The sequence below is a fragment of the Eurosta solidaginis genome, chromosome 3 (genome assembly GCF_040869045.1).
Source record: "Eurosta solidaginis isolate ZX-2024a chromosome 3, ASM4086904v1, whole genome shotgun sequence".
Lineage (NCBI taxonomy): Eukaryota > Metazoa > Arthropoda > Insecta > Diptera > Tephritidae > Eurosta > Eurosta solidaginis.
In genome coordinates this window covers 40392077-40404825 of record NC_090321.1, presented here as the reverse complement: position 1 = coordinate 40404825, position 12749 = coordinate 40392077, and the positions used below count along the sequence as shown (strand labels likewise).

The window sequence follows — 12749 nt, the reverse complement described above, 5'->3', positions numbered from 1 at the left end:
TTCTCACGCAGCTGTAGGGACGAAGAGGAGATAGAAACCGTAGAACACTATCTGTGTCACTGTCCCGCACTGTCGAAAACCAGGTACCGATGCCTCCACAGACACTCCTTTGGGTGGCTTGCGGAGCATGAATCTGCAAACACAAACTACATCTTGCGTTTTATCAGACAAAAGCGCTGGTTTAGCCTCACTGGGGTCTAAAAATTCTTCTTCGGAAGTAGGGAAATGGGTAATAGGGCCCCCCGCGTGGTAGCACAACGGGCCACAACGGCCTACGTGAGTCTCCGCTTGGACAGCGGAGGCAGCCACTTCAACCTAACCTACCCTATCATGATCTTAAATCATTAGCGACTGAACTATCCCTGTGAAGAAACAATAGAAAAAGCGAAGTCTCTTTGTGAAAAATGGGATATTGATATAGTAAAACGTGTAAGAAGGCGCCGCAAAATGCCAAGAGAATTGGCTAGAGATGTTGGTCTTTCCGCAGAATGTGAAATTTCTCGTGTAAAAAGTGTTCTCGATTGTCTCCAACACGAAATACGTACAAGATTTACGCGACTAAATGACCTTAATTTTAAATTTGGATTTATCTTAGTCGTTGGAAATTTGTTAAACAAGGATAATAACGATCTAGAAAGAAATTGTAAGAACTTGGGTGAATTTCATAATACAGATTTCGATGGCATATAACTTTTTATCGAAATATGTTACTGCAAAATATTACTTCGCAGTAGAAAAGAAATTGAACATAAAACTGCGTTAGAATTACTTACTTTTATAATCTCGTATGGAGAAGATGTTGTTCCAAACTTGCGAGTAGCTCTTCAAATACTCTTGACTATCTCAGTACAAATTGCTAGATGCGAACGTTCATTCAGCAAATTAAAACTGATTTTGACATATTTACGATGATCGAAAATGATATTTTGCCCCGGGCGCAAGAAGGCCTCACTGAATTTAGTTTTGCAGTTTAAAAAAATGTGATATTTTTCGGACTAGGTCAACATTAGGCAGAAAAATGTAGTTACTAACTAGTATCCTTTTTCAGCTTAAATGAGTTATCTAAACAGATATTTACAATCATATTCATGTTGCATATGTTCGAATTTGTACAAAAACAATAAAATATAACTGTAACCACAATATAAATGTAATCATATTGAAAGCAATAAAAGTAAAGTAAAAGTAACCCTTTGTAAGTGTGTGGCTTAAATTTTGTGTTATCACTTTTGCCATTAAATGAATCCACAAGCAGATATTGTACAAACATGAAGTCTTCCCATAAAAGCGGTACAAAGCACTTAAAAGCCTTACGTTCCGGAAATTGTCATGAAGAAGCCGTCACATTAAATGCAAAATTTCGATTTCCCTGTAAGACTTTCAGAGCTAAGAGATTGGTATCGTTGTGCAAATCATGGGTATAGAGAAAGAAGAACAATAAGAGATATGGTGATAGTAAGGATATCCGTATCTGTGATGACTATAGTAATGATGGTTAGGATAATGACGAATGCAAGACGAAAACCCGTGGACGAAGAGAAAGTCGAAAATTAAGAAATGTACTAGGGGGACAATTATTCGCGTTCTATGAATTGATAAAATAAAAAAAATTTCAAACAAAAATTTGTTTATTTTTTTGTTGTTATATCGGCCTACTGATTTTAAGATCGCGGGTTCGAATCGAGCTCAAGGCCTAACAATAATTTTTTATCATTATTATTGTTATGATAAATTTTTTCTTAATTGAAAAAATTTTTAAATTAGAATAGAAGAAAGAAAAAATTTTAGACAACTGCCAAAGCTCGTTGTATAGATCCATTTCGGGAACTGCTAAATTCCTTCATCGGCAACGTTTAGGCGCCGCTGCTATAACCATTCAGCCACCACAGCGGTTTTTTTGTTTGTCTTCATTAATCCTACTTCCATTCTGGTTCGTGCCAATTGACAATAATAATGATAAAAAATTATTGTTAGGCCTTGAGCTCGATTCGAACCCGCGATCGAAAAATTTGTTTATTTGTATGAAACCTCTTTTTTATTTCACACTTCACCGAAGTGCTATTTTGATTGCGGTCCCTGTAACGGTTACGACTACGGCTATGTTTAGTGTTATGGCTACGACTACGGTTATGGTTACGTTATGATTTAAATTCTAGTTATGGTTACGATAACGGGTACAATTGCGTGTTCAAAAGCAATTGTTTTAGATTCATATGTGGCTACAAAATTTTAAATATCGAACTTCACTAGTATTTGATAGTCAGGTTTTTCTCGTTGGCCGCGGTTTACACAAGTGGAGAGGGTGGTCTGCGGTTTGTTTTCCAAAATTGCCCTTCCTTAAATCTAATTCTGAGAGCGGACGTCCTGGAACAGGCAGCACAAATATAATGGTTTTCCACTAGGCAACGATATGCCATCTCGGATGTCGGGCATCATTCAATGTAATTCTGTGATTGTTGTTGTTTTTGTAGCGATAAAGAAACACACTGAAAGTTTTGTGGAGTGTTATCAATGTTGATGCACTTTTACCGGTTAAAAAACTGGAACGTTTTGCACTAGCCCAACCATTTCGAGAACGATTTAATATCACCACATTGAACCTTCTAAGCCATACCACCAAACAAAAATTACGGAAAGGGCGGAGGGTGAATCATTGCTCGGAGGTTTAAATATGTTTTAGCATTGAAGCCGTAAGAAGTTTGAAAAAGGACCTAGATCTGAAAAACTTGCTGGGTAGGTATCTGCTTCTGAAAAAGAACCCGGTTCCAATAAAGTACCAAGTTCGTAAAAGGTACCCGAAAAGTTCTCCGGGTCTGAAATAGTACCCGGGCCTGAAAAAGTTCCCGGATTAGAACCGTTTTCTATAAAGCTTCTTAGTACCCTATTCTTAAAAACCACCCGTTTCAAAATTAATACCCGATTCTTAAAAAGTACCAGGTTATAACAAGTAAGGAAGGCTAAGTTCGGGTGTAACCGAACATTACGTACTCAGCTGAGAGCTTTGGAGACAAAATAAGGGAAAATCACCATGTAGGAAAATGAACCTAGGGTAACCCTGGAATGTATTTGTATGACATGGGTATCAAATGGAAGGTATTAAAGAGTATTTTAAAGGGAGTGGGCCATAGTTCTATAGGTGGACGCCATTTCGGGATATCGCCATAAAGGTGGACCAGGGGTGACTTTAGAATGTGTTCGTACGATATGGGTATCAAATTAAAGGTATTAATGAGGGGTTTAAAAGGGAGTGGCCCTTAGTTGTATATGTGAAGGCGTTTTCGAGATATCGACCAAAATGTGGACCAGGGTGACCCAGAACACCATCTGTCGGGTACCGCTAATTTATTTATATATGTAATACCATTAACAGTATTCCTGCCAAGATTCCAAGGGCTTTTGATTGCGCCCTGCAGAACTTTTTCATTTTCTTACACTTAATATGTTAGGTGTCACAACCATTTTGTAAAGTTTTTTCTAAAGTTATATTTCGCGTCAAAAAACCAATCCAATCGCAATGTGTCATCCCTTTTTTCGTATTCGGTATATAATTATGGCATTTTTTAATTTTTTGAAATTTTCGATATCGGAAAAGTGGGCGTGGTCATAGTCAGATTTCGCCCATTTTTAATACCAAGATAAAGTGAGTTCAGATAAATACGTGAACTAAGTTTAGTAAAGATATATCGATTTTTGCTAAAGTTATCGTGTTAACGGCCGAATAATAGACGGTCGACTGTGTATAAAAACTGGGCGTGGCTTCAACCGATTTCACCCATTTTCACAGAAAACAGTTATCGGCATAGAAGCTATGCCCTTACCAAATTTCACAAGGATTGATGAATTTTTGTTCGACTTATGGCATTAAAAGTATTCTAGACAAATTAAATTAAAAAGGGCTGAGTCACGCCCATTTTAAAAATTTCTTTTATTTTTGTATTTTGTTGCACCATATCATTACTGGAGTTTAATCTTGACATAATGTACTTATGTATATATTGTTAAGATATCAATTTTTTTGTTAAAATTTGACTTTAATTTTTTTTAAATTGGGCGATGACGAACGTCCGATTTTGCTAATTTTTATTTAGAACACACATAGTAATAGGAGTAACGATCCTGCCAAATTTCATCATGATATCTTCAACGACTGCCAAATTACAGCTTTGAAAAACTTGTAAATTACCTCCTTTTACAAGTGGGCGGTGCCACGCCCATTTTAAAAATTTTTACTAATTTTCTAACCTGCGTCATAAGGTCAACCCACCTGCCAAGTTTCATCGCTTTATCCGTCTTTGGTAATGAATTATCGCACTTTTTCGGTTTTTCGAAATTTTCGATATCGAAAAAGTGGGCGTGGTTATATTCCGATTTCGTTCATTTTAAATAGCGATCTGAGATGAGTTCCCAGGAACTTACATACCAAATTTCATCAAGATACCTCAAAATTTACGCAAGTTATCGTGTTTACGGACGGACGGACGGACGGGCATGGCTAAATAATTTCTTTTTTCGCCCAGATCATTTTGATATATAGAAGTCTATATCTATCTTAGTTTATGCCGTTACGGATTACCGTTATGCGAAGAAAATTAATATACTCTGTGAGCTCTGCTCAGCTGAGTATAAAAAGAGAAGAGAGAATGGTTTTACCATCCTATATTTTTATCATGGGGTGAAGATATCATCTATAAGTAGTCTCAAAAACATATTTATTAATTATATGATTATAATAATAATGAAAACACATTAGCAATAATATACATTAGTAATACTGGGATAGTCAAGTTTGGGAAAACATCTTCTCCATAAGAGATTATAAAAGAAAGTAATTCTAACGGAGTTTTACGTTCAATTTCTTTTCTACTGCGACGTAATATTTTGCAGACACATATTTCGAAAAAAGTTCTGTTCCATCGAAATCTGTATTACAAAATTCACCCAATTCCTTACAATTTCGTCGCTATTATCCCTGTTTAACAAATTTCCAACTTCTAAGAGAAATAAAATTAAGGTAATTTAGTCGTGTAAGTCTTGTACGTATTTTTTGTTGGATACGATCGAGAACACTTTTCATGACGCGATAAATTTCACATTCTGCGGAAAGACCAATATCTCTAGCCGATTTTGCGGCGCCTCCTTTCATGTTTTACTATATTAATATCCCATTTTTCACAAAGAGACTTTCATTTTTCTATTGCTTCTTCCCAGATAGTATCTCGAATTTCGGATTCACGTTTGACAGTTTTTGTTAAAGCATTTTTTAAAATATTTCCTATCGTAACGTTGAACATGAGAAAAAAAGATATTTGCTTTCAAACTATTTCACAACCTCTCGCAAGTGTTCTGCATATATGCATGAATTTTTGGAATGGAAACTTTTATCCAGAAATCAGTTATAATAAAAATACAAACTATGCAGGAAGTTCTGCTTTGCGGACCATTTGGCGCTCCCCTGTGAGTAGCGCCCCCTGTGAATAGCGTCCGGGACAAGTTGTCCTCTTGATTCGAAAGTGATCTGCTTCTGAAAAAGAACCCGGTTCCAAAAAAGTACCAAGGTACCCGAAAAGTTCGTAGGGTCTGAAATAGTACCCGGGCCTGAAAAAATTCCCGCATTAAAAAACGTTTTCTAAAAATTTTCTTAGTAGGTATTCTTAAAAACTACCCGGTTCGAAATTAGTACCCGATTCTTAAAAAGTGCCAGGTTATAAAAAGGACCGGTTTTTAAAAGAGTCTTCAAAAGAAGTACCCGTTTCTGAAAAAGTGCCCGGATTCAAAAAAGTATCCAGTTCTCAAAAAGTACTCCTATCTGAATCGAGACTATGTTGACTTTAAATATGTAGGTACTATGGTAACTTTTTATATTTAGGCCGTCTTCAGATAATCTCTAACGCACCCTTATTTGAACTTCGACCTCAGTTTGGCCGATGGGGACTCCACGAGCACGAATGTAACGGTACTAATGAGAGGATTAAGTATATAAAAGCATATTTCACACTTCACACAGAAAAATGTGTCTGTCAGTCGTATAACCCATTTTTATGCATTTAAAAAATAAGTAAATATGTACTACGGTTTTTATTTAATGACAAGATAATAAATGCATTTTACCGCATATTGACTGTCCTTTCGACCATATGTGTCATTCTCACTGCAAATATACTTAGGAAAAAGCTATTGCTAAAAGTCGCAAGATTACAGCAAAGAAATATTCTTTATGTTTGTAGGTAGACAGTAGAAACAATGCCATATGTAGTCAAGAAAGTCGATGGCACGTATCTTACAATTTGCGGCTAAAACTGAAGGCATTCGCAGACCTCAAAACCTACTACAACAGTTCCGCCCCAAAGTAGTTCCCCGTGATTTAATTTTTGTCGTCCCCCCTTACTAAATCTTGAAGCTAAATATACTATTAAGCACGCGAACGTGCCAATTTGTTGACACGTAAGACTTTGTGAAGTGGGTTGGTTTGTACATATTTGAGCTTCTTGCAGCGAATGGTCAGCAAACTTCATATGCCTTTTGCACCAAGGATAATTGCATTTTTTTCGGATATGGCGTGGACATAGTTCTTAAATTTTATTGTAAAAGCTGTATTTAAAAATATATTAAGGAAACGAAAGTCAAGTGGGCTAGAAGCTGTAGAAGAAAGTTGTGACAGTATAGCAATTCTTCTTTTGTGACTATGGAAGACCGTAAATAGGTCAAATTACAACGAGGAGCTTCGGAGCTCATCGAGACACTTGTATACTACATTTTTTATATACATTTTTTTGCTTTTTTTAATTTAAGCTTCTAGCTGGTAACTTTTTTTATTGGACGTTGAGGTAGCGCACTACCCGCAAGTGGTCCAATGAAACCAGGCTAATCCTGTTCATGTGCCCGCACCCCGTGGCACCGCCGTTAGGCATAACGACACGGGGGGAAAGGAGATTTAGTCGCCACTACTTCGTATGCGCATTTCTATGCTCTCACTTTCAGCAGCTGGTAACATCGAATGGGATCCAATCAAATCCTTCTAGAGCATAAGTCAGCAAATCAAACTTGACTTATACTAAAAGATCGTCAAAGTAGAGCTTGGAGGACTGACACCGCAAACATTTTGTCATTTGATTCGAGGTATGATTTCCTGTGTTTAAAAGTAAATAAATGTAAGGCGCGATAAACTCCGAAGAGATTTTAGGCCGAGCTTCTCTTCCAATTTGCGTCGTGCTCCATTTTAATTTTTCCTACAAATTGGCGGGACGGGACCTACTTGTTTTATGCCGACTCCGAACGGCATCTGCGAGGCAGATGAGTTTTCACTGAGAGCTTTTCATGGCAGAAATACACTCGAAGTGCTTGCCAAACAATACCGAGGGACAACCCCTAATTGAAAACCTTATTTCTAAAATTTTGATGTAGCTTTGCCCGGGGTGTAGCCCAGGGCATTCGGTGTTGTAGGCGGAGCACGCTATCATTACACCACGGTGGCCGCCTGCGTTTGGATTCTGTAAATCTGTAGGAGTCTCTAGAATTCCATTTATTCCATTTATTTACTATGGCAGGCTTGGACGCAAGGCTTAAAATCTTAAATTTAAATAAATCAGATATTTAATATGATTTGAGCTAAGGGCTGGATGCCATCGCAAATATGCTGCACTTAGACTACGAAGAGTATCAGCATGCGCTCTCCGCAGCTGTGCATATGGTGCCGTCGTCCCTAGGATTTAAGGTTTCCGTAGATAAGGGCACTCGTATATACTACATACATATATATACTGACGAACTTTTTCACAAAGACTCCCACCTGGAAGTATTTCAAAGTCATGGAAGATTGTCATTCCAGAGATAGGATAGGATAGGATAGGTTAGGTGGTAGCTGCCCTGATAAGGATAGCTCACTTGGACAACACGAAGGTCCGTTGTGATACCACATACACCAAAAATAACGGTGACCTAGATCCAGCTACTTAGAGAATCGTTGGGTAGCAACGATAAAGCTCCGAATGATACCGATCTCAACTTTGGATATATCCTCGGGAGATCGAAGTGAGTCGCGACCGAAGTACTTTCGCCTAATTCTGGCAAAAGCTGGACAATCAAGCATAAAGTGATTTGGTGATTCCACCTTATCATCCTCCATACAGCTGCAGCAGGATGGAGTTTCCAGTATATTGAGACGTACCGCATGGATACCCATGGGACAGTGCCCTGTCAAAACCCCAATGACCATTGATAGGTGAGCCTTAGTGAACCCAATTATTTCAGCAGACCTCCTGCCATCCACTTTCGGGCAGAAAGATCTTGCTACCCTGCAAGACGTGGTATCCGCCCAACGTTTGCTGAGCTGATTCGAGGCCCAGCTATGGAGGAGCAATCCACAGGTGGCCAGCGGGATCCCGAAGTCCCTACAGCCATCTTCATCCGGTTCAGTTGTACCGATGCGGGCTAAGAGATCCGCTTGACAGTTACCCGGGATATCACTATGGCCCGGGACCCAGATAATCTTAATTGTAAAATAATTCGATGCAATCGCAAGCGAGGTCAGGCACTCCCAGACCACCCTCGATCGCACTGTAGTTGAGCTCAAGGCCTTGATAGCCGATTGGCTATCAGAGTAGATGTTAAATTCCCTAACCGTGGTAGCACTGGATAGCATTCCATCCACCGCATCCTTAATCGCAGCAATTTCCGCTTGGAATACACTGCAGTGATCAGCCAACTTAAACTTGCGGCTTAAATTTAGCTCTTGACAAAAGACCCCCCCACCAACTTTTCCATCCAGCTTTGACCCATCCGTGAACAAGTTAACCGGTCCCATGCCCCAGATAATTCCTCTTCCCCAATCCTCTCTCTCTGGAATAACTGGGGTGAAGGTTGTATAGGGAGCTGTTATCGGCATACAGTAGTCCGTTCTGTCCGGGATGAAGTCGAAACTGGTAAGAAGGCTAGTGTCCGCGGTCAGAAAGTCTATATCCCATATCACGAAGCCTGACCAACGACCTTGCCGCGGCCGCCTTTCCCGCAATATCTACTGGGTATATGTTCAGCATGACGTTCAGTGCCAAGGTAGGCGTTGTTCTGAGAGCGCCACTGATACCGATCAGGGCCGTCCGTTGCACTGACACTAACATTTTGGAGGTGCTCGCCGTGTCCAGTGCTTTCCACCAGACCAGCACCCCATATAGCAGAATCGGTTTGACCACCATCTCATAAAGCCAGTGTACTATTCTTGGCGAGAGTCCCCATCTCTTTCCGACAGCTCCTCTGCAGCAGTACAAGGCAATGGCGGCCTTCCTGGCCCGATCTTCCACATTGGGTCTCCAGGACAGTTTCTTGTCCAAAACAATCCCCAAATATTTAACCCTATCAGAAAGTACCAACGGTACCCCTCCAATCGAGGGAGTTCTGAAATCGGGCACCTTATATCTTCTTGTGAAAAGGACCAATTCCGTTTTTCCCGGGTTGACCGCCAATCCACATGATTCAGCCCACCTAGCCACAGTATCCAGGTAGCCCTGAAGAACATCGCGCAGGGCGCCCAGAAATTTGCCTCTGACTAGGATAGCGAGGTCATCTGCATAGGCAACCACCCGACAACCATTGGCTTCCAGCTCCACAAGAAGCTCGTTGACTACCACAACCCAGAGGAGAGGAGATAGGACACCCCCCTGTGGCGTGCCCCTGCACACCTTCCTCTTAATTATGGCCCCTCCCCACTCCGCTGCGACAATTCTGCCGCATAGAAGTTTGCTAATAAATTCAACCAGAGCCGCCTCGACTCCTAAACCCACCAGAGCTCTTTCGATTGACCCCGGTAAGACATTGTTAAAAGCTCCCTCGATGTCTAGAAAGGCACCCAGAGCATACTCTTTGTGTTCTAGGGACCCCTCTATTTGCTTTACAATCGAATGGAGAGCCCTTTCCGTCGATCTGCCCTTGCAGTACGCATGTTGTGAAGCCGACAGTAACCCCCGAGGTATCCTTTCCCGTAGGTACAGGTCAATCAACCGCTCAAACGTCTTAAGAAGAAACGACGAGAGACTGATTGGCCTGAAATCCTTAGGTGATACATGAGAGCTTCTGCCAGCCTTCGGAATGAAAATAACCCTAACCGTGTGCCAAGACTTCGGGATATAGTTAAGCCTGAGGCAGTTAGTATATATGATGGCCAACCAGCGGCAGGAAATCCCCAAAGACCTTTGAAGCTGCGCAGGAATGATTCCATCCGGGCCCGGAGACTTATAGGGCTTGAACGACCCTATAGCCCAGGTTATCTGACTTTCCCGTATTGGAATGGCAGGCACTTCTGCATGGCCAACGACCACCGACCATGCAGGCGAAGATCCCTGCGCAACTGGGACATCGGGAAAATGATTGTCCAGTAAAAGCCTTAGGGACTCCTCGCTACTCATCGATCAGTCCCCACCATCATCTCTCAGATACCCCAGAGGAGCGGGGTTCCTAGAGAGTATTTTTCTAAATCTCGCGGATTCATTGCAGCCTTCTACGTTTTCGCAGAAGCTTCGCCATGCATCTCGCTTGGCTATCCTTATTTCATATTTATAAATCCCCAGACTCACCTTATAGAGCTCCCAGTCCGAGGGTAATTTACTCCTCCTGGCTCTGTTGAAGAGCCGCCGACTGGACGCTCTTAGGTCGTCAAGAGAATCCGACCACCAGGGCGGCTTGCCCTTCCCCCTGTAAGTTTTCAATGGGCAGGACAGCTGAAAGGCGCTATTGCTTGCCGAGGTGAAGTTTTCCACCAGAACGTCTATCTCAGATTCGGACAGGCCCGAACTAATGATAGGCACCGCAGGCAGTAGCTCTCCCAGCTTCCTACAATACAAGTCCCAGTTAGTACTTTTAGGGTTCCTAAAAGATATTTTACCGGGACGTTCTTCGTTCACTGAGAACTGAATATATCGGTGATCAGAGAAGGAGTGCTTGTTGAGAACCCTCCATCCAGATATCCGACCTTCCAGTTCTCTACTAACCAGGGTGAGGTCCAGGACCTCCTCCCTTAACGCAGTAATAAAAGTCGGGTCATTCCCCATATTACATATACAAAGTCCCTCATCTACAATAAAAGTAAATAAAGACTCACCTCTAGTGTTGGTATCCGAGCTTCCCCAAATGCTATGATGGGCATTTGCATCGGCACCGATGATCACGCCAACACCTCTCCGCCTTGCTTCAGCGGTGATTTCACCCAGTATCGCAGGTGGTGGTCCCACTACGTCCCCGTGGGGCATGTACGCTGAGACCACCCACATTTCATTACTTCCTCGCTCGAGGCAGACCGTGGTTACGTCAGCATTGCTGAAATTAGAGAGAATAAAAGCTTTAATCTCTTTTTTAACAAGCACACAGGATCTAGGCCTACTTGCCTCCCCATGCACCAAGGTGTTGAATTTTCCAGTCCTTAATCCAGAAATCTTACTGCCGTTACTACTCAGCCACGGCTCCTGGACAAGGACTATATCCACTCCGCCTTTTTCAAGGCAGAGCAACAAATTTGCGGAAGCCGCCTTAGAGTGCTGAAGATTGATTTGACGGATTTCCATCAAAAGCGCTCTTCTTCCGCACCCCATCCTTGGCGGATTCGTATTAGTATTGTCCATTCTAAAAAAGTCCCCCCTCAAGGCCGCTATCCGGAGCCGATTGTGTAGTCGCCCTTTAACGATCTCGTGGTTATCTATGCTACGCAGGGAGGCCACGCGAGGGTTGACGCATTACCTTATGAGTAATGCGTTCAGAGCCAGACCGGACGCGAAGCGGGAAAATCTTCAACCGCACCTACACCACCAACTTAACGGCGACGGAGCCGGAACGTACCTTGAGGCCCGCCACGGTTTTAACGGGATACCCAGTGTGAAGCTAAGGCTCGGACGTTAAACGATAGGAGCTGGGGTCTCTTGCCAAGGGTTGGACACTGGCTTTATAAAATCTTTGTTAAGCTAATTCTGCTCGATGGAGTGCTGTGATATTGGGTACGGTGATATTTACCAAAATTATGCTGTCTGTACAACGGAACGCGCTAGTTGAGATAAGCGGTGCTCTTAGAATTATACCTCTGGATGATATTGGTGACAAGGCGGCTGCGGTTGTTGTCCAGGACTCTTCTTCTTTCTCTTGTAGCGAAAGCGAGGCTTCACCAAAGGGTTTGTGGTGTTTTATACATGCTGATGGTCCTTTGCCGGATACATATCCCGCACGTTACGCGAAACAGTAGGATTAAGACCGTGTCGGTTATGTGACCAAGTTGATTCTTCTAGAACATGCAATCCTCTCCTTCCATGCAAGGGGGTCGCCAGAGCTATGGGCTTCTGACTTCGTGCACTACAGCATTCTTAGCAAATTTACCTTGTTTCCGGACAAGGCAGGCTATTGGGAGATTGGATATCATCTCGGATTGTTGATTAGTTAATTGGTTTAGGGAAGGGACGAAGTTAATATCTAACCGAATAGTCAAGTGCAAATTGAGAATTACAATAACAAAAATCTTTGGTTTAAGGCCTAGGAAAAGCCATATCAAAATATTTAAGAAAAAGTTTGTTCAAAACAAAATTTTCTTAGCGTTGTAGACCCTCGGCAGTGGTTCTGCAAAGACTTCTCAGCGAAATTCATTTGCTTGTAGATGCCTTACAGAGTCGGTATAAAACATGTGGGTCCCGTCTCGCCAATTTGTAGGACCCAAAATTGAAAGCGAAGCTTGGCGTAGATCTCCTTTGAGGTATACAATGCCAAGTTTTTATTATTATTTATTT

General features: G+C 41.7%; 1 protein-coding gene across 1 annotated transcript in view; it reads left to right on the top strand.

Moving 5' to 3' along the window:
* Nucleotides 1-12749, top strand: part of OSCP1 (Organic solute carrier partner 1) — a 50372-nt gene that overhangs the window by 31536 nt on the left and 6087 nt on the right. The gene's annotated exons all lie outside the window — the stretch shown is intronic.